This window comes from Sturnus vulgaris, chromosome Z (assembly GCF_052056855.1).
Source record: "Sturnus vulgaris isolate bStuVul1 chromosome Z, bStuVul1.hap1, whole genome shotgun sequence".
NCBI lineage: Eukaryota > Metazoa > Chordata > Aves > Passeriformes > Sturnidae > Sturnus > Sturnus vulgaris.
The window spans coordinates 14,393,496-14,415,858 of NC_142283.1; positions in this window are offsets into that span (position 1 = coordinate 14,393,496).

Here is a 22,363-nt window from a genome sequence, read left to right on the forward strand (position 1 = left end):
CATCTGTTAAATTGTTTGAGCTATTTTTGTAGCTGGCACCCATTAGAATATAATTTTGTGCCCATTTTTAGTTGTGAGGATGTTAGAATTTAATTGTAGTGAGGAGCATATCATTACTCTTGAGCATCTGCCAGACATTGAATTCTTTAGTGGCCAACATTCTTACAGAGCTTTGAAACAGAGTCTTTGAGTTCGCTAATGATTTGATATCATTTGACTGTAGAAGCCTGCAAAGAAAAATATTTGCAAACATTAAAGTTTGTTTTATTTTAACAAGGCATTCTGAGTGAAATATGGACAAATAGACATCAAGGCAAAGAGGTCTCCCTGTTTACTTTTTTAATTCTATTTTTCTTTCATATATTACAGGCAAGTGGATTTCTGTAGTTTATGTGTATATGTATATATCTTATATATTATTCATGTTAATTCTAATGGGGGAGACACCATATGGAAAATTAGTTGGTGCATCATTGTCTTTAAATTATACCAACATGATACATTTCGTGGTGTCACAGAAGACATGATATCTCAGATGGACCTGCACAAAATTTATATTGAAAGCTCAGCTACTGACATTTTTAGAAGAAGATCATGTATCAATCTCCATTTGATAGAGGGCTTGTTCACTTTAGTGGAGGAACTTACAAACAGCAAAAATCTGAAACACAGTCTGTCGCAGAGTTCTCATGGACTGATTTTGGACTATATGCAGAAGCACACTCGGTACAATTCTCCTGTAAACAACAGTCAAAAAGAAAGAAAAATTAAATGTGAAATGACTCATGTAATAGGAAAACCCAAGATATTGCTTCTTGTGTTATTTTGGGCTATGATAGATTACCCAAAAGGTCAGGGAATGTATCTAGTGTTTTCAGAAAAATGGAAACTAATCTTTCAAAAAGCAATTTTAATTCTGCATGATGTAATTAAGTTGTAGCAACTTAAAGGTAATTCTTTGCTTATTTTGAGGGCAAAATATATTTTGTCCTGAAGTATTCACTATCTGCACAAATTAATGAAATTACTGTGCTAAAATATTCTGGTGTTGATTTAACTATTTCTAAATAATTTAAAAACTTTTTTTAAAGAAGTGTGAAAATCATGGGTCCTCTTTCAGGTTGCCTTGTGCTACACTTCTCTTACTGTGGTTCATAAAATCACAGAATTATCAATAGGCTTGTGTTGAAATGGACATCAAAGATGATCTAGGTCCAAACCCCCCTTCCATGGGCAGGAGAGTTCCACTAGACTAAGTTGTGCAATGGCCCATCTGACCTTGAAGACTTGGGAGCATCACAGCCTCTCTGGGCAACATGTTACATGCCTCACCATGCTCACAATAAAGAATTTCACCCTAATATCTAATCTAAATATCTTCCAGTTTGCAATCATTTCTCTTTGTCCTACCATTATCTGCCCATTAAGAAAGTTGTTTTCCCACTCTTTTATAACCCTACCAGAAAGCTGGAATGGGATCTCCTCAAAACCTTCTCTTGCCAGGTTGAACAGCCCCAATGCTCTCAGCCTTTCACTATATGAGATGTGTTCCATCCCTCTCACCAACTTCATGGCCCTCCACTAGACTTGCTCTTACAGGTCCACATTTTTCATATGCTGGAAAAAATCAGAGCTGAGCACAATAGTCCAGGAGGAGTCTCTTGAGGGCCAAGCAAAGGGGCAGAATCTCCTCCCTCAACTGCTGCCCATGGTGCTTTGGATGTAGTGCCCAGGACACACCTGATTTTCTTGGGCTGGGAGTACCCATGGATGGCTCATGTCCAGCTTTACACCCACAAGAAGCCCTTAGTCCATCTTTGCAGGGTGTCTTCTTCTCCCACTCTCTGTTCATTTCTGGGATTGCCATGACCCAGCTGCAGGATCCTGGACTTGTTGAACTGCATGAGGTTTGCACCCCCACTCAAGCCTATCCAGATGCTTTCTGGTTGGCAGCCCTTCTCTCCTACATCATCTGCTCATAAGCCTTACATTTTCTGTGGAAGTCAGGAAATTGCCCATGGAAGCACATTATGAATAAAACCAAAAATTTCTCAAGGAGTTGACTATCCAGAATTTTCTGGTTCTGTGCTCTAATAACCCAAAGTACTTCAAGTGACAAATTAAGAAATAAACAGAAACACTTGTACTATTTAGGTAAAAAATCCCTGTCATCCTGTTCTTACTGTGCTGTAATTAGCATAAACTCTTGCCATGTTATATATAAGATAGAAAATTCTACCTGGTGACAGGATGGCCCCCTTTTATCCAAGGAAAAAGACACAGAACATTCTTACCTCAACTAGTGGTTTTGGGTAGAGTTATCATAGAATCCTAATTCTTCTTTTTGGAAATTGGAAAATCTTTTAACTATCACAGCAAACTTCTTCAATCAAATGTTTTCCAGTTATTGCAAAAGTTTTAAGTACTCTTCTTGAGGACTCCGTGTGTTTAGACCTCCAAGAATAGAGTGCAGAAACCAAAACAAAGTTGACTGAATTGCTGAGCCCTATTTCAACATTAACATGGAAAACACAAGTGTGGGAATGCTAAGTCATCTTTCAGTCTTCACTTTCTCCAACTCTTCCTAGGATGTCCTGACCTTCCTCCACTCACATTACTTTACATAGAATTATAGAATATGTAAATTTGTGGTTTTCTTTGTACTTCTAGTTCTTATTCTTCTCCTTCTGCCTGGTTTATACCCAACCTGAAGCATAATGCTAAAATAAAGATGTACATACCAAACAAGCCCTCACTACACTCAGTTGCCATAGAAAGCAAACAGTATTTCACAAGTTTCATCCATGTTTTTTCAGCTTTCATATGAAAATTATATATTAAATTAGTTTAGGGGTTTTTTTTCCTCCACTAAACAATAGCACAGCTGTTCATGTTCAGGCTGTGATGCCCCCTAATTTCCAGGTTAGCTTTTGTAGAATTGAGTCCAAGCCATGCTAGCTGGTTGCTGTTCAATTGATTTTGTTAGTGCTCATAAAACTACATAACTGTAGTTATTTCAGGCTATTTTTAAAATTTTTCAAGGTGATTATAAAATTAATTTGTTCTAGAAGTAGTTATATCCAGCATAGTATGCCTGCAAATATAATATGAGAATACCATACTTTATCATCCATTTTGTTATAAGAAAAATTAAGGTATGAATGGATTGTAGACCTGTCACTAGTGAATCCTTACTTTATTCTTGTACTTTAGAAAAACCAAAAAAATTAAACATTATAGGTTTTTCAAATCTAGTTCATCACTTACCTTATGCTGTAGTTTATATTTTGTCATCACAGTTACTGATGAAACCCTTGAACAATGCTAGTTTTTGTATTGACTGCTGCAAAAGCTTTCTTAGACCCTCTTTGTTTATATTGAAATTGTAATTTCAGTTACACAGGCAACTGTAACTCCAGAGTTTTGTACTCTATGAATATTCTTTCTCATCGTTCAGAAAATCATGTGAGGCCATAAGAAATTAAGGTTAGTAATCTATAATTCATAGTCCACTTTAGTATTTTTCTTAAGATATGCACTATTAATTTAATCTGTGTTGCAAATGAGGTGTGTTCCGACAGAACTACCTTCCTTGTCTTATCAGTGGAGAGGGATACTATATTAGGCAGAAACCTTGGACCATGTGAGTTAGGTAACTGAACTTAATTTATGACTGAACATTGTTTTCTCCCTTTATTTTCCTTCATTTTTTTTTCACTTCGTTGCCTTTCCCCAGCTTCCAGGTTCCTAGTCAGCCTCAAAGGTAATCAGAAGTTGCCACAGGCATTATTCCACGTAATTTGGGGAGAATTTCATTAGACACAGGTAAGTGGAGAACAGTGAAAATCTTACTAGTTCTGTTTTCCTTCTTACTGCCTTCTGTCATTGATAATTAATTGTCTGATTAAAGTTAACCTTTTCAGTGAAAACTGAAACAAAAGAGGGCATTAAACATGTCAGACTTCTCGACATTGTTTGTCATTAGCCTCCAGTATCTATATGTCATGCACTAATTCTTTGCTTGGGTTTCCTCCTAATCTAATTGTAATATGGTTTGTTCTTGCCCTTTATGTTCCCTGCTAGTTGTATCTCATTTTGAGGCTTGACCTTTCTAATTTTGGGCCTGTGTTCTTCTGGGCTTTTTCTGCCTGTCCTTAAATATTTACTGTTTTTGCTACTCTCTTGGTGATTCCTATTTGAGTGTGCAGACACTGAATAGCTTACTGGGGAAATTTGCTACACTTTCTATCTTCTTTTGCCTTAGGAGAATTTACATTTAATACTGAATATAGAGACTTTTTTAACATCTGCCAACTTCTTTTAAGGAATTACCGCCTCTTCTTCTTCCTTTATTTTTCCCTTTCCCTTGTTAGATTCGTGTCCCTTGAGATCATTCCTAGAAGTTCTCCTTTTTTAAGGTCTAATTTTAATTAGTCTATCTACACTAATTTCTTGCTTTTCACTTAAAAACTGCTGGGAAAAATGACACTTGGAGAAAGTCTTCCCTCAGTCTTTTTCTTCATCTTTCCTTTCTTACAGGGAACACATTCAAAAACACTGCTGTCCTATTCAAATTTGTGTTTCCCAACAAATATGTAAATAAGTTTCCACTTGCTGTACTTCCAATCTTTTTCATAGCTATCAGGCTTCTACTTTTAAATTAATTAATAATTAATATATCTTCATTTGGTGGCCTGCAGCAGACATTCTGAAATATTGTTCTTTGCTTTTATCATCACATAGAGACTATTAACGCCTATTGTCTACGGCAGTGAGCTGTTTGCTCCTCCTGCATTCCTCACTCACAACCAACCCCCCAAAGTGAGAGCTGTTAAGTGAGGACAATTAAAAGTCATTACCCATACACTTGGTGGTCATATTCTTATAAACGGAACATATTTAGTTCTGGACCTTTTCTGTTTGTGTTACAGTTTATCAGTTAATGATACTTCATCTCAGACAATGGGAATAGACATAAATCATCAGCCCAGTGCAGGACGACTGCAGCTCAATGCACACCTTTGTCACTTTCTTTTCCTTTATCTAACTTTGCTTCACTCTTCTCTTATAGCCTGCAGGTTCTAAAAGACTTCATTCAGGTGTCTTTAGCAGTGCAGCTATTTTCTTTGTCGCATTATTTAACTTTTTGACCTTGCTTTCTCTTCAAGTAATAATTCCTTTTGATATAAAAGTAGAATTCTAAATTAAGTATCTGACAATTTAAATGTCTGAAAGCACCTCACTGAAACACATACTGTTTGTTTGGGATATGTGATATATGATGCATAGTAATCAGCTTCAGCACAGTAACTATTATACAATAGATATGTCATTACTGAGTAATATTAATAGTAGTAGTGACTGGATGAAAGCATTCAGAGACTTAAATAACTGACAAATGAGTTAGATGTCAGACAGAGACCGTGCAGTACCACTGAGTCCTGAGTATCTGACACAACTTTAAGTTTAGAACAGTTATTAGTAAGTGTAATATTGTAGCACCATGGTAAATTTGACTGCAGTTTTTGAAACACAGAAAAATGAAGCAGAACTCTACAGCTTGGAAGTTAACATCATGGAAAAGGTTCCTTCTCCCCCCTCTTCTCCCTCTCCCCTGTCTTGCCCTTCCCCTTTCCTTTCAGAAAGATTATTTGGATGAAACTTGCCTACATTGGATTTCAAGATAAAAAGAAGACTAGATTTTATTTCTTTTTAGGTGTGCCATGAAACATTAGCAGTTTGACTTACAAATTCAACGACCATTTGCAGTAGAATTCCCCTGTAAACTGACACTAGTTTAAGATATCAGATTTTGAGAACTTGATATTTTTCTCTTCTGTTTTTCACTGGAATCCATAAAATATGGACTCCCAGGAACTGACGATGGATTTCGTATTCTTGCACAAGCAGCTTCCTAGAGAAGGTGGATGCTTACAAATGGGCCATTTGCACCCCATTATCAATTTCTTAGTTTGAAAAATTGAGCAGCTATCTGCCTGGGGAAAGTTAACTGCTTTCTCTATTGTCATGATAAGACACAACCAGAATTCGGAAATAAACCATAATTTAGACATTAGTTTTGTGATTTACAAACATTCTATCAAGGAAAGGATTAGGACTTTGATAATAGAATCTCAAGATTAGAAATATGAAGTCTTCTTTATGTGGAAAACAAATATTCCCTTTGAAAAAAAGTAGAAGACTCAGTATCTGAAATTTTCTCATTTCACATGCTCTTTTACATCTTACTACCTTTTATTAGTTTCTTTAAACACTGAAAGGAGATGCAACAAAATTTTAACAAAGAATCTCAGAAATTAGAATCTCTTTTTGCAGTACTGCAGTCTTACTAGTTAACACATTTACTTGAACTAGTGCTGTGCGTTTGAAATTATTTTGGAGAACAGAAAACACAAGGCAGTGTCACTTGCTTATAAAAATGTGTTGTGTTACACACTGAAGCCACTTTTAACACTGCAGGAGGCATTAATGTCTTGCAATCATTACAATGATACTGAAAGCGTGAGACGACTATTAGGCAGAGAAACTGCTGGGTCCATCATAAAATGAAATTATGATATTATTATAGCCTGTTGCCAGTGAAAGAAAGAATACACCAAAACCAGAGTCTTTTAGTTTCTGTGTAACTGGAAATGCAAAATAGATTATTTTGCAATGGCTTTCTATTTTCCCAGATGAATAAACATACTCCTTCATCCTGGAAAATCAAGTGAGTTTTATATTCTGCATTGATAACTGAATAACGAATGCTGCATTTACTTTTGTGATTCTGCTACAAACATCTAGAATAGCATTATGAATTTCAGAATTCCTTGCTATTTTTCATCACAAAACTGTTTAACTTGTATGCAGTTAAAAGCACACAGTGGGATTGGAAAAATTACTGAATTTTTAAAAATTTCATATTTGTTGCTAAAATATTTTACAGGTAACTACTTTTTTTAACACCCCTGGGTAAATTTCTTTACCGAATCAAAGGTAGCATAGTAACTATATAACATGCACAAATCTGCAAAACAATATGTCAGAGTATGTTGGATCAAAAATTTGTATGTCTAGTCAAATATCTTGACTTAAATAAGTACTAGAAACTTCACAGCAGAAATAAGTTCATTGAAGTAGAAAGCCATAGAATGAATTAAGCTATTTTTTCCAGTGCTCATGATTTACTTAAACATTGAGGTTTATTAGTCCTTACTCATTTTTATTTAAAGTGTACCTAAAATAAATGTAGTCTTTTTGTCATTAATAAATACACGAGTGTTTAATCTTCTGAATCATACTGCAATATATCATCATGATGATATATTTTATTGGGAGTGGTACACGCGAAATAGTGCATCTTGGACTATTTTAATCATACTGATATAATTTCCCAAGCCTTAGGGTTTTATATATATCACATAAAGCAATATTTTGGATATATTTAGAAAGGAAAACCAGAAAAGATAAAAGAAACAATTATTCTATGAAGTTTCATTTATAATAAGAAAGTGCCTTAGGAACTGTTTCCACAGAGAATTATATTATAATCATATTAATATAACTGTATTGTGGTAGTTACCCTGAAACATCTCCTCATCAAGATATCCTTTTATTGAAATGAAAGTACCTTTTTCCAAGTTAAGGAAAGATGCCTTCCATGTGGACAAATAGTTGTGCATTTATCCTGGAAAAGCTTTTAATTTTTACTTACATCTCAGTTGTAAATGTTATTAGGACAAAATTGATGTTAACTGTAAGATTATGACTGATTTATATATGCTTCTGTTTTCATAATTTTAAATATTTTATAGGTCTTTATGGCAGCGCTTTCTACTTAATCCCAAGTGTGATCTGAAGGACTGAATGTGAAGTGTCTACAGGTGTGAAAACAAATACCTGATTACATTTGACCTAATCTACGTCTTCTTATTCAAGGACAAATATGTCAGCAAAAGATTTTTTTTCTCAGCATACATAAACTTCAAAAGATTTTTTTCCAACATGATATATCTAAACTTGGGTATTTTGCATGGTTAAATAGATCAGTATGCAAAAAATAACATATTTTGTAACAGAAGTTATGGTTCTTGTCAGGAAAGTGGGGTACTGTCAGAGCTCAAATCCTAAGTGACACATGGAACAGAGTTACAAAATTTGATGTGGCAGGAGTTTTATGTATGCTTCAATATAATGAAAACCACTTACATTATACTTACAGCTTGCTCTTCATACTGCATCTAATCTTATTTGTACAAGTATGTGAAAAAATCCACTAACAATACAGATGATCTTCTCTGTTGTTATGCTGTGGCACTAATCTCTGCAACTCAAGGTTGATATAGAAATGCATAATGGCTTTAGACACAAGTATACAAAAATAATTGGTCAAATGACCGAGTGAGTAAGGAGCTCTTTCTGTTCTTTTAATAATAAGGGTGAGATATATAATGGGGTCAGTGAATGTTGTTTCAAATAAGTCCAATTTTGTCTTCACTGTTCTTTCCATGTTTTTAAAAACAAAAACATTGTGACTTTCCTTTGTCGCTTATTTTCTAAACATAAAAGAGGACTGTTTACACTGTTGCTGTTATTTAGAGTAAAGTAAATTGAGTTCTCATTTAATTTGTTATCACTATTTCTACGGGACTATTTCCACAAGAAAACAAGGGGGTGAAAATACTGCAAAAGTTTTATTGATAGTTGGCTCCTTCAAAAAAGTTAGGAAAAATGAAAATGCAGAGTCAAACCACAGATCTTTTGCATAAGGATGAGAATCTTCATTTAATATAATAATAGTTGTACTCTGATATAGCTTATACCTTAATATTTAGGGGTCAAAAAATAATGCACTGCATCTCTGAGTCAACAGAATCTGAAATTTGTCACTCAGCAAATGGTGACAAAGTTCAGAAGTTATTCTGAGTTTGAGTAGGTTTGGCTATGATTTGAGGCATGCTAATTGTCAGCAGAGAGTCCTTAATAGGATAACAGCTATAGGACAATATAATTGTGTAATTCAAAGGCATTAACTTACATTTGAAATAGCAAACTTTAAAAATATTATGCATATTTTACTCATTCAGTTCTAATTATTTGTCCTCTAATGAAGGAAATCGCAGAGGAAAAGTGGTGTGTTTTCCTTACAAAGAGAAGACAAAAGAAGCACAAATAGACCTATGCCTTCTTTCATTCAACTTGTTTTTAATTGAAAAATTACTAGGAATCAGGATAGTCAAAGAAAGGCAAGTACAACAAGAAAAAAGAGAACAAAGGCAGGACTAGCACTTTGAGTTTACTGCACGGAATAGAATAAGAAGTTTATAGATATGCATATGTTGAAGGCAGCAAATAATTGTCAGAAACAATTTACAGTGTGAGACAAAAAAAGATGGTGGAGCCTACTCCACAGAAGTAGCTAAATGTCCCAATTATCACAATTATACAAATTAGCAGAGTCTAGTAATAAAATAGTAAACACAAATGGAAGAAGCTGTTTTTGACTTAGTCCACCAGTTGTGCACAACATACATGGCTTACCTCAAAAAGTTACAAATTAAGAACTGTCCTACAGCTGCTCCAAATACCAGAAAAACTAGAATCTTATAATATCCTGAGCTGGAAAGGGCACACAAGGGTCATTTAGTCTGACTCTTGGCCCTGCACAGGACACTCCAAGAATCCCACCATGTACCTGAGACCATTGTCCAAAATTTGAACTGTGTCAGGCTCGGTGCTGTGACCACTTTCCTGGGGAACGTGTTCCAGTGTGCAACCACCCTTTGGATGAAGAAACTTTTCCTGATATCCAGTCTAAACTTCCCCTGACACAGCTTTGTGCCATTTGTGCCCTTGGGTCCTATTACTGGTCACCACAGAGAAGAGGTTGGTGCTGGCCCCTCGGGAGTCATTAAAACTTCATATATTTGGTAATTATCCAGCCCTTTAATTTTTGAGGTCTTTCTGCAGAGTCTTTTTACCTTTGAGAGACTCAACAGCTCCTCCCAATTTAGTATCATCAGCAAACGTTATACTTTCAACTCCTTCATCTAAATCATTTATGAAGACCTTGAAGAGCACATAATCGAATTCAATATGCATTAATGAAAAAAAAAATAGAAGACGCATGGAATAATGTTGAGCTGTGAAAAGAGAGCTCCTTGAAAGAATTGTTAAAATAACTTAGAATGCACAGCAAAAAAACAGTTTATTACTTGCAAGTGATAAAATTGTAGCGTTACAGTTTACAGGTAATAAGGATTATATATATTTTTAAAAGTCCCACCTCAAAAGAGTAATGATTTAGCAATGTAGTAAAACCTATTAAAAAATCTTCAAAAAGTGGTAGTATTTTCAGAGGAAAAAGTGCATATAATTTGGCAAGTCAAATGTTAAACTATGTTTAGACATAATGAAAGTTTAAAAAGTTGGCAAGCAACTTGGTAACCATGAAATCTAGTGATGAAATCCTTTTAAACACAGTAGAGTCAAGACTCTTGCCAAAGAATATGGAAATTATATATGGCCAATGAAATTTTTTACCTAAAAGTTAAGAGACTTCTTTATTTCACCAATTAGTTTGAAGGAGATTTAGGAATTCAATGCTGCAGCATTTTATTATAAGACATGAGTTGGAAAGGATTTTATGCAGTGTCAGTAGAAGAGGATTTAGAACAAGAGCTTAGAAGGAAGAGGAACAAACTGCTGCCTTATGATATTTACCTAAAATTTATAAAACAATCACATTTAATTCCATTAAAATTTATAAAAGCAAGGTATGTTCTAACAGAGCTATCAGCATAAAAAAAAAAGAGCAAGCACATTGTCTTAAAAAAAACCTCAGAAACCTGCAAAATTTAGGAAAAGGAATACTTCATCAAGTTTGCATGCTGGACCCGAGAAATTTATGATTTATTTTATGATAAAAAAATTATGATGAAGAATACCATTAGCAGACACTGGGATAAAAATAATGGGGAAGACTCAGCATAGCTGTTTCATGGGGTAGTCATGGCCAGCCTTCAGAAGAAACAATGAAAATGCAGAGGTGTTGTGCTGGACCTTGTTGTCGTAAAGAGCAGGGGCTAGAGGGGAATTGTCATGGTTTGACACTGGCTCAATGCCAGGCACCCAAGACAGATGCTCACCCACCTTTCCAGGCCACAGCTGGGAAGAGAAGAGAAAAATTAACAAAGGGCTCATGAGGTGAGATAAGGACCAGGAGAAAACACTTCAAGGGCAAAACAGGCACAATTTAATGTTGCAAAGTAAATTTATTACTAACAAAATCAGAGGAGGATAATGAGAAGTAAAATAAGTCCTCAAAAACACCTTTCCTCTCTCCCCCAGTCCCTTTATCCTTCCCACTGACAGCTCAGGGAGACATGGCATGGGGGTTTTGCTCAGTTCAAATCACGGAGATTTTCTTCTCTGCTCCACAGAGCAGTCCTTCCCCTGTGAGGCCGTGGGTTCACTCCCACAGGAGACAGCTCTCCATGACCTTTCCCGGCGTGGCTCCACTCTCAGGAGCAGCAGCCATGGCACAGCTGCTGCAGCGTGAGCTCCCTGCACGGGCACACAGCCCTCACAAAACTGCTGTGGCGTGGCTCTCTCTTCCCACGGGGTGCAGTCCTCCAAGGCCAGGCTGCTCCAGCCTGGAAGCAGGGCTCCTCTGTGCCTTGGCTCTGCCACTGGATCACAGCCTCCTCCAGGCATCCACCCGCTCCGGCAGGGGCACTTCCCCCACGGGCTGGGGTGGATCTCTGCATTCCCTGTGGATCCCATGGGCTGAGGGGCACAGCTGCTTCCCCATGGTCATCACCACGGCCTGCAGAGGAATCTTTGCTCCAGCGCCTGCAGCACCTCCTGGCCCTCCTTCTCCACTGACCCTGGCGTCTCCATGTTGTTTCCCTCACATCTTCTCACCTCCTCCTCTTCTCTGGCTGGAATTAACATTGAACCCCACTTTGTTTTGATTTTCTTCTTAAATATGTTATCACAGAGGCATTACCAGCCCCCCTCATTGGCCCAGCTTTGGCCAGCAGCATGTCCATCCTCAGAGCCATCAGGGATTGGCTCTGTGGGACATGGTGGAAGCTTCCAGCAGCTTCTCACAGGAGCCACCTCTGTGGAGCCTCCATTACCAAAAACCAGGCCATGCAAAACCAACACAGAAATGTAAAGCTCCAGGTCTGTTGTGAGTGCCTTGACCATGAAATAGTGGAGTTAAAGATTCTGAAGACAGAGAGTAGGGTAAAAAGGAGAACAATCCTGGAATGGATGGATGGGGCTCTGAGCTACCTGGTCTAGTGGAAAGTGCTCCTGTCCGTGGCAAAGGGTTGGGAATTAATGATCTTTAATGTTGTTTCCATCTCAAACCTTTCTATGATTCTATGAAAACCTAGAAATACAGATCTGGAGATAAAATAAACTTTGTAAAAATGTTTTAAAATTGTCTCATGATAAAGGCTCCACTAACAGGTGGTTGAAAGAGAAGGGCAATGCTTTTCTAGTTTAAACAGCTAAAAATTAGGAAATGTCATGTATATCAGTAGAGAGTTAGGATTGGCAATTGAGGAAAAATATGACATGACTCTAAAAGACTGTGAGCCTGGATCATTGTAGATAGACATATGCAGACAAAACCTTGACAGTTGATGTAAGTACATGTAGCGGTGCAGGTGTAAGTGTGACCATCTTAAAGATACTAAGGTAGGTAGGGATAAAGTTATCCCAAATATTGCTCTGCTCTTGAAGTCAGTACCTCCAAGGGATGACCTGTTCAAGAGGCCAGATATGACAGTGAGAGGGATGCATTAGTGGCTGGCTGCTCATGGTTTTTCCCTTATGGAATCCTCTTTGTGTCCCATAATCAGGTGATTTTGTTGGTTATAATGAGGCTGGTAGAAGATTGTGACAAAACAGCCAGTCCTGCGCAACAAGATTGTCAAAGAAATGCAGGGCATTTCATAGCAATTTAAAGAAGAGATATGGTTAAATATTTCACACTAAATTGGTGAGCTAACCTGGTAATAAAATGAATTTTAAGTGGATGTTGTATAATTGAAATTTAGGCTAAGCCATCAGGGATAAAACAAATGCAATCTCATCAGTAACTACAAGACTGGGTTTATAGCTCATATAAAAACTTAGCATAGAAGTTTCTGTTTAAACACTGTCAGTATTGAATAAATAAAACCGAGTTTCTGCTGACAAATTCTGAAATGCGTGGAAGCTTTTTTGCTTTATATCACTAATAAGCAATGGCATATTCTTTGAAGTGTCCTGACAGGAGTCATACCTATCATATTATTCATCCTACACTTCAAAGATTTATATTATGAGAAGCTGGGCTACAGTTTTGCAGGACATTTAATGGACAAGCAGAGCATATTTTGACAAAGACAGAAGAGGAGATTCATACTTTTTGCTTATAAAAGGACACATAACCTATCAAAATGTTTTAGAATTTGCCAAGTTAAAGGTTAGCAAAAGGAAATGCGCGAAACAGAGTGGCACGAAGACTTCACAATGGGGATGATGAAGTCTCCAGTTGACCCAGCCATCAGGGTCAGTGGCTTCACTGAACTCAGCGATTTTAATGCAGAAAGAAAATCTGACCCGATTGTTTGGGAACTAAAAAGCTTTAATAACAGAAGACAACAAACAGCAAGCTGAACAGCTTGTTCTGAATGAACCGGGAAAGTTGGTACAGGGAGGCTTGTTCATGCACAATGACAAAAAGTAAATCTTAGGGCATGGCAGGGGTATTTATAAACTTGGAGGAGGGGAGGAATTAGGGTGGAGTTTAGGGAGGGTATCCAATAGGAAAGGCGATTAGGAATATTAAAATTATTGCAGCAAAAAGGACCCAATGACAACAAGGGAAGCAGAAAACTTTCTGGCAATGATCAACATACTGTAACTGGAGGATTCTGGGAGTGATTTTTTACTCACCCCTAGTGCAAAGGGTTTTCCCACAGCATTAAGCCATGATCATCCCCATTTTTATTGGAGTTATCTCCTACAGGAGGAAAAGATCTGGAACTTCTGGGGAAATGGGTGGAGCAGGTGGAAAAGCCAGTGAAAGAGCCAGAGGCTGAAGTCTGCAGTTTCTGCTGTCTTTAAAAAGTGAGGGCAAAAATTCCTTGTCCCAAAGAAATAAGGCCAACTCCTCCCTCAGTAGTGGTCACTTCTCTGATGCTTTGAGAAAATCACAACAGACTCATGCAAGTAAGAAACTGCAGTTGTCTGTTTTAGTATCTCTTTACTTTAGCATGAGACAGATGCTTATCTAAATGTGGCCATGTCAAGTATTTTTCCAAATATGGCAACATTAGGAAAACTCTGGTTTAACCCATTTAAATTAGATATCAACTTCATTACTGCCAGTATCTGAAACAGACAAAAATTGTTTACAGCTTTAGCAGTCTTTACATCAAAACATGGAATTTGTGACATAAATCACCTCATTAGGAACATATTATATAAAGTGTTCAGCAAAACATACACGACAAAACACAAATAAATGACAAAACACAAGCAAGTTTCTTTGAAACAAAATGTATTTTGTTCACCAAAGTATTATAATCTGAAAGTAGTTGTGCAGTAAAATAGTGGTAAATTGCAGTAGCCTTTCTCATCAGTAGTATTTGACCAAATGCATAAAACCGGTTGTGTGTGAATTGGTCGAGAGATATTGGTATATACACAATTCTGGATCATAGAGTTATTTACAAGCTACTTATCAGTGGACTATCTTCAGGCATTGTTTTACATTGTGTACACAGTTGAACAACACCTGGGAATGCGTTGGGCTCTGGAACTTGCATAATTATTCTATTGGATGGGCTAAAAGAAAAAATTGAAGCTGTTGAAATCAAAGCCTAACTGTAGGGGTAGATATAATATACACTTAAAAGAGTGTGAATTAAAAAGTCAGTCCGAAACATAAACTTGTGCGCTTCAGGCTTGTACATTAGAGAAGTAAAGAACCTAGAGGTATTGCATAAAAATTCACATTATAAGGAAAATTCTAAGACCTGGATGAATATGGAAAATTTCTATTCATCCTCTGAAGATTCAATTTCAGTAAAGATTTATCTTGCTGGTATGGAAAGATGGAAATTTAAAGATGAGTGGGCTAGATCACAGCACAATTTTAAGATTGTGGCATTACTTATATTTTTGAACTCTATCTCAGCAGATAAACATTTTTAATTTAAAGGCTAGAAGGAGATATTAATTCTAGGTCATACAGATTCTGTCTCAAGGAGACACTCCTTATTTTAAGCTTTTAATTCTTTATTTGTGATAAGAAAATGCTGAAATACTTTTATAAGCAAAAATTTTCTATTCAGCTATGCATAATTTTTTTTTTACACATCTATTTATCTTCCAAATTTATGGTTGATTTTAAAAACTTTGATAAATATTTCTTCTGGTAAAGCAGATAATTTCCATATCTCAATGCTGTTCATAATGTGAATGAGATTGATCAGAATAGAATGTGTCCAACAAGAATATGAATATTGAAAGATAGACAATGAAGAAGAAAAAACCAGTAAATTCTATTCTACCACAACAGATTTGTTGGGCTTTTGGTTGTTCCTTCATTAACATTATTCCTCATTTACAATAGTGTGAAATAAGTATCAGACTTTGTTGTGCCTTTATTTGAACATCATCTACTTTCTTCACGAAAATCTCTGTTGTGATCTGAAAAACTAAACCCAGTGAAATTTACTGGTGTGTGGCATGCCATATGAGACTGATGTAATTATTTTGTATGGTTCTTGTGAAGAGGTTAAAAACCCTAAAAAGATTAATTTTTCTGAAGTTTGCATCACTTTAAAAGTTGGATATTCTATATACTTATACTTATAAACTATAGTTTTAGGTTTTACTAAGAAACTAGATGAGAAATACAGATTTTAAAAGAGCTTCAAGTAAAATGCAAAAGGCAATTTTAAAATGTAATGAAAAAGTAGTTATTACCTTTATGAATTCCAAGTAACTTCAGAAAAAGGTATTTTTTTAAAAGGAGAAAAGGCTTTAGCAATATCTTTAGTTAAATATAAAAGCCTTTAGCATGACCAAAGACTGAAATGGAATTATTGCTACACTTAAGGATAAGTTTCTAATTAACTGTCATCTAGAATTCTTTCTTTTGGTGTTTCTCATGACAGAGGTTGTATATAAATGTGTACTGCTGATTAAAACTGCAGTTAAGGAACAGCTTCAATTTGTATTTTAAGGGACTGCATGGCAGTATTCTAGTCAGAAGTCTGTAAATTTATTTACCTGATGTAACAATTACTGAGCAGCAGCAGAATGAATTTAGAATAGAATTATTATGTTTATCTAACTTATCAAGGATGCAGTGGAATACTGTTCACATATAAGGTCAGTAGGTAAAGAACATGTCCATCTGACTTCACTAGAGAAATTCACAGGAGAGTGAATTTCTTGGTTCATATGATATAATAATTAACTAATATATTTTATAAATAGAGGGAAGAAAACATTCCACATTATTCAGTGAGTCCATTTAATAAGATTTCTTTAAAATTCTTGATTTTTAAAGGTAATTTATTGATTATCCCTTTATCTTAAAAAAAAGAATTAAATATATACTCTGCTTTTATTTACAGTGCTCCAATCTTATTATCTTGTACTTCAAAATTTCAGTTGGTTCAATTAACCTCTTTAATCAAACAGCCTTCACTAATCTACTCACCTGGTCCATATTGCAGAAGAGCACAGTGGAACTAAGAACACCTTCTTGCCTGACCATGCCAAGTGCTGTATATGTTTCATAAACTGTATGGGCTGAATACATGGGTTTATAAAAGGAGGAACATCAAAGAAATAACTGCTTTCCCTGCAAAATGCTTTAGATAAAAATTGTATCAACTGGCTATGGAGAATTCAGTTATTTAAATAAGGAAGAATTTTCAGTTCTTTTTTAATTTACCAATGGATAGCCACGATTGTAACAGGATAATGTTCCTGTAGGGTGGGGGAATTAGCTTTGGCCCAAATATCAGGATAATATTTCAAGGGTTTTAGGATGGCTTTTAATATAGGAAGCTCCAGCTGAGTTCAGTGGTTCATTTCCTCCCCTGGCCAAGGTGCCTGATACTCTGGACAGGTAAGGTAGCTTTGCATTTCCTTCAGGCCATAGTTTGCTGGCCTAGTTTGTCCAATCTGATAACTTGGTGATGTGTTTAGTATTTTAGGAGTTCATTTTATATGAATATGTGTAAATTCAAAGTGAATTCCTGACAAACCAAAATCACTAACATAGTCCCCAGGATTGCTGTGAAGTGAGAAGTCATTCATTCATAGTCCTTAGTAAAAGAAATGTTCAAATTTTCCAAGCCAATAAATGTTATTAGATCAAGTTTCAAAACATCTGAAACAGGTATGAATGCAAATTAAATTTCCAATAACCTCTAACCATTCCAATTCCTATTGTAGAGAAATATAAAAGTGGATTGCAAAAGAGCTGAAGGAAGAATCAGTCCTTGTTCAAATAATGCAGTGTAAATACAGGTCTTTCTAAAAACTTGAACAGAGAAGTCTGGATGTTGTGAAAGGAAATGAAATGAAATGAAAAAAAAATCTACACAAACTGCTTCTGTTGCGAAATCCTGAAAGATCTCTTGGATACTTTCTCCTTCGTGATCTCGTTCTTCTCAATTGGTTCTGTATTACATAAAGTGATTAAATCCATAAGAATAAATAACCTCATTGTCAACTTCTACTTTAATTTTTCATCCCAAGTTTAATGTCTGAACCAACAGTCTATATGAATATGTGCAAAGTCTGCCAATCCCGTTTAGTGAGTCTAAATGTAGCTGTAATTTGGATACATAGTATATAATCAGGGGAAGCATATTTCTGTAGATTATATATCTAAATATCATATCGTTTCATATTTGTAATGGAGGTGGTATCTAGCCTAAAACTTTTCTGCTTGAAAATATTATTTTAGTTTTTTGACAATAGTCCAGAGTTCTGCTTTTAACTAGCAAAGAAACCCTTAGAGATAATCACTATCAACCCCAGTAATTTCTGATTTGTTAAAAAAAATAAATCTCCCCTTAAATCTTCAAATCCAGCCTTGAGTCAACATCACAAATCCTACATAATGGAACATCCTAAAACCTCTACTGAACTGTGGTCAGGGATGAATAGAGACCACTAATTTAGATAGATTTCAGTTGACCATGAAACCACAAGTTTAGATTATTAGTTTACCATTTATTAATCTTCTGCCAGACAATTTTATGCTGGAATGTGTTCTTTAGCTTTTTTAAGAAATACCTTCTTGCTCTAATTTTTGGGGGTAGAAGGAGAAAATAGAAGTAATTCAAAATAGAACTATTATGTCATGTTTGTACAAATCAGCATGTGTGCTAGGAACAAGGATTTAGTAAATGCAAGTTAAAACAGGCATCTACTAATCATAATCTAAGCACCAATATTGTCAATACTCTCACTGCAGACTTTATTTATTTGAGTACCCAAATTTACTTAAACAGTAACCCTAATTATTGAGATAGAATGGGATACTTAATTGTCGAACTGCACTTGGATTTAAGATACTTACTCCCAGTGGCAGAAAGGGAAGGATACTTTCCCGTAGCAGTTGGTTCAATAATGGCAATATTTTTCACAACATAATCTTATTGTTCTTATTGGTTTTGATTTTCTCTGTTACAGTAACTGCTACTATAAAGCTCTTCCCATACTCTGCTCTCCTTAAAGTGCTGCATGTATCCCAGGGACTTGTGAAGGAGCTGTCACCTCTGTGGAATTTCTGGTCTGCTGCAGCAGCCAAGAGATTTAGATGGCAGACTGAATTTCTGCTTGAATATGGTTTTTAGATCCTTCCCTGATCAACTCAGGAGCAATACAGAAAATTGCCAGTTCAGAATGAAAGTCATGGGAGGGAAGGCATTCAAAGTCAATAAGAATGTTACATTGCTTTTTTAGGAAGTCCAGGTGGGAAAAAAACCTATAGCACTCTCCTCTCTATCTTTGTTGTGGTTGTTGTTTTTGCTTTGCTTTCCTTCCAGAATTAAGAGGAGATAATAATGTGATGTACGTGGCACAAAGACCATCAAATGATGAGCAGATTATCACCTCAGTATTTTAAGAATCACATGAATTTTTAGTCTGTCCTTGGGTGCCTGTGTAAACCTATAATTCATGATCTCTTTAGATTCTAAACAGAAGACCTAAATATTTTTACATTGGTAGGAGTTACCCACACACCCTGGGTAAGTTCTCAGTGTTTATTACAGAGTTTCTTGACTATGAGAGGGTAAATCTTGCATTTTTGGTTTAAAGAAAACTTTTCAATTGTGTTATATTTCCAGATCCTGACATTCTTACATTCTTTTGTTCTTTATTTGAAAATGTAATGTCTGACATTTTATAGTACTGGGCATAGATCTCTGTCATGGAAGTGCTAGAAGAAAGGTTTTTTTAGGTCTCTGCCTGTCTGCTCCTTTTTGGAAAGACGGGATTCAGTTAGGGTCAGTTTCCAGGCTGAACAGCTCATCAGTCAATAATCAGTCCCATTATTACAGCAGACAACTTGATATTGGAATTTGATTAATAACAATATGCCCCTCAGTTACATTATTCCATTAAGTGGTACTAATTACACTGCAACTGCTGTTCAAAACTGAGCAAACTATATCTACAATGTCATTTAATGAAACCAGATTTGACTAAAATATTACTTCAACGCTGCCTATATAAATAGAAGGGCCTTGAGTCAATGCCAGTGTGTAAGTAACTTTTGTGTCTCTTTTCATTGTCTTTGAGAAGCCTGTCTTACCATATTCTAGGAAAATCAGTGAAATAGCAAAAAGGGATTCTTATGATGGGGGAGGAGAAGAAAAAACTGTTAGAAGTCCTGTTTTGTCAAAACCTCTGAAGTTCAGAAGCTAATTTGGAGTGTTAAGAATTTGCACTGAATCAAATTTTTAAAATAGATCAGAATACTTAGTACTTGATTACAGGACTATATAGCCTTATAAGAAACATCTGCTTTTAATAATTTTCACAGGGCCTTATATTATAGAAAATAATCAATCTGAAACAATTCTATGTAACCATTCTGCCACAGCATATAATATTTTTTGTTGGGCTTTTAGAGTCAGAGAGAATATTTATTTGATGAAATACAGCAAAACAGTTGAAAATGTTTTTCAATTAACTTAATCTTAGTCCTGAGTAATGATGTGTTCGTGAATCTTCTCTTATTCATTGTACTTAAAAATTTTCAAGGCTTGAATCTTTGGTTAGTGATTGCAGTTTTTTAAAAAGGTTAGACTTTGTTTCATTTATGTTCCCACATTGAGTTACTGGGCTTATTGAAAATATTTGGGTATTTTGGGCATTACTTGTCTGTTCATGCTTCACCTTTTGTTGTGATCCATCACACCTGTTATAGTCTGATGTAACTTGGAACAGATACAATACGACACTGATGTAACTGACATAGCCTATCCTGCTGTTTCTTACTATGAATAATTTACTGAAAAATCTGGCTTTTAAGAAACAAAATCGCCATTTTGGCACTCTTTATTTCACTGACATTCATTGGGTAAAATTACTCGGTCTTTATGGATAGTTACCTCTCTGGAGGAATGCAAATAGAATTAAGACTCTTCCATTGCTATGGGTAGCAAAATGTGTGAGTGAACATCCACGTTAAACAGATGTGGTACTAAATATATATTTTGTTTTAATATGAATAATGAATATTCCTCTTTCTTTTCAAAGATGCTACCATGTAGCATATTTTCTTCATTTTAATTTAAATGTCTAAGAATTGGTTTTGATTGTAATCCTTGTGCATTTCTTTGGAATATTAGTGTCAATCCTAATACATTAGAGAACCTTACTTTCATTTAAAATGCCTAAATAATTTAAAAATTAAGACACATAGCATATTATGCACTGTATATTAATATTTTATGTAAAACACTGCAAAGATGAATCAGTGAATCTAGGATGACTAATTCTTTGCTAATTATGCTCTGTTCTTCCTGACTGAACAGAATAGAATTACTTTGAGTGTATATGCATGCCAAATTAGAGACATCAGATCAAATTCTCCTTCTGTTAAATATAATACTTTTATACCATGTTGAATTCTACAATCAGTTTTAGGGCATTTTAGTTTTGATGTTTCTGTCCAACTCGTCTGTAATAGATACACCTTTGTTTGGAACTGAGAAAAAAATATCTTTATTTCTTAAAAAATGGCAGTTAAGGACCATATCCTGCGAACATTAAGCAACTCAAAGAGCAGATTTAATGCTATCACATTCATTCAGGAATGAACTTTTCTACTGTCTGGATGGAAGACAAATTTCAGCCCAAGTTTTGCACAAATAGGGCTTGACCTTGCAAGATGGTGCATCACTCAGACCTGACTTTTTCATAGAGTGATGATTTGGCTCAGCTTCTTACCCTTGATATTAAACTAGATGTCCAGTCTTTTAGTATTGTCTCTGCCCTTGTGTAACCACAGCAGCAAAACAACATGAATCATTTGCAACCTCTGATAATCTAACTTGTCCAAAACCTGTAATGGCTGTACAATTCCTACATTACTGCTACTTCAATTGTTCAATTGCTCTCTGTTCTGCCAAAGAATTTTTATAGCCTGCCTACTTAATTACTTCCCCCCCCCCCCCTTTTTCTTTCATTACAGTGGTACTGAATTTGTTGTGTTTTGCTTTCCAGGGGGTGTTGTTTCTTTGATTTTTTAAACATCACTGTTTAAAGATCCCTCTAATCTTGTGAATTTTGAATTTCTATAAAGAGCTCAGGGATACCACTTCTGTTGCCTTTACATATATGCTTTCTCAAAATATGTTGCAGTTTTAAAGTTTTTGAGGTGTATGTCAAAATGTTGTTTATGAATCCGTGTAGGTACAAGCTTGAGAAAACATTTACTAGTAGGGTGCCATTAAGATGAGCTTTTGGCAGTGTTTTGCTCTGTTTTAGCAAAATTGCAGACCTCACATGTGAACAAAGTGGTGTTATAACCATTTTGGAAGATGAGGAAATGATTACCTAGGAGTGACACTGATATTTTGCTGGTATTTCTAGCTGTTGGAGGGAAATGTCATATTTTCATCATATAACAATTCCTCAAGAAGTGTCTGAAATCCTTCTTTTGTCATATTATATTTTGCTTTTATGTTCAGAAGGGGTAGGAAGAAAGAGTGTCTTCACCGTTGTTTTATGATATCCCCAATATTCTGCAACAACTAGACATTCATGACTTAAAAGTTTCCAGCATCTTTTTCTCCCCACAATGTAGATT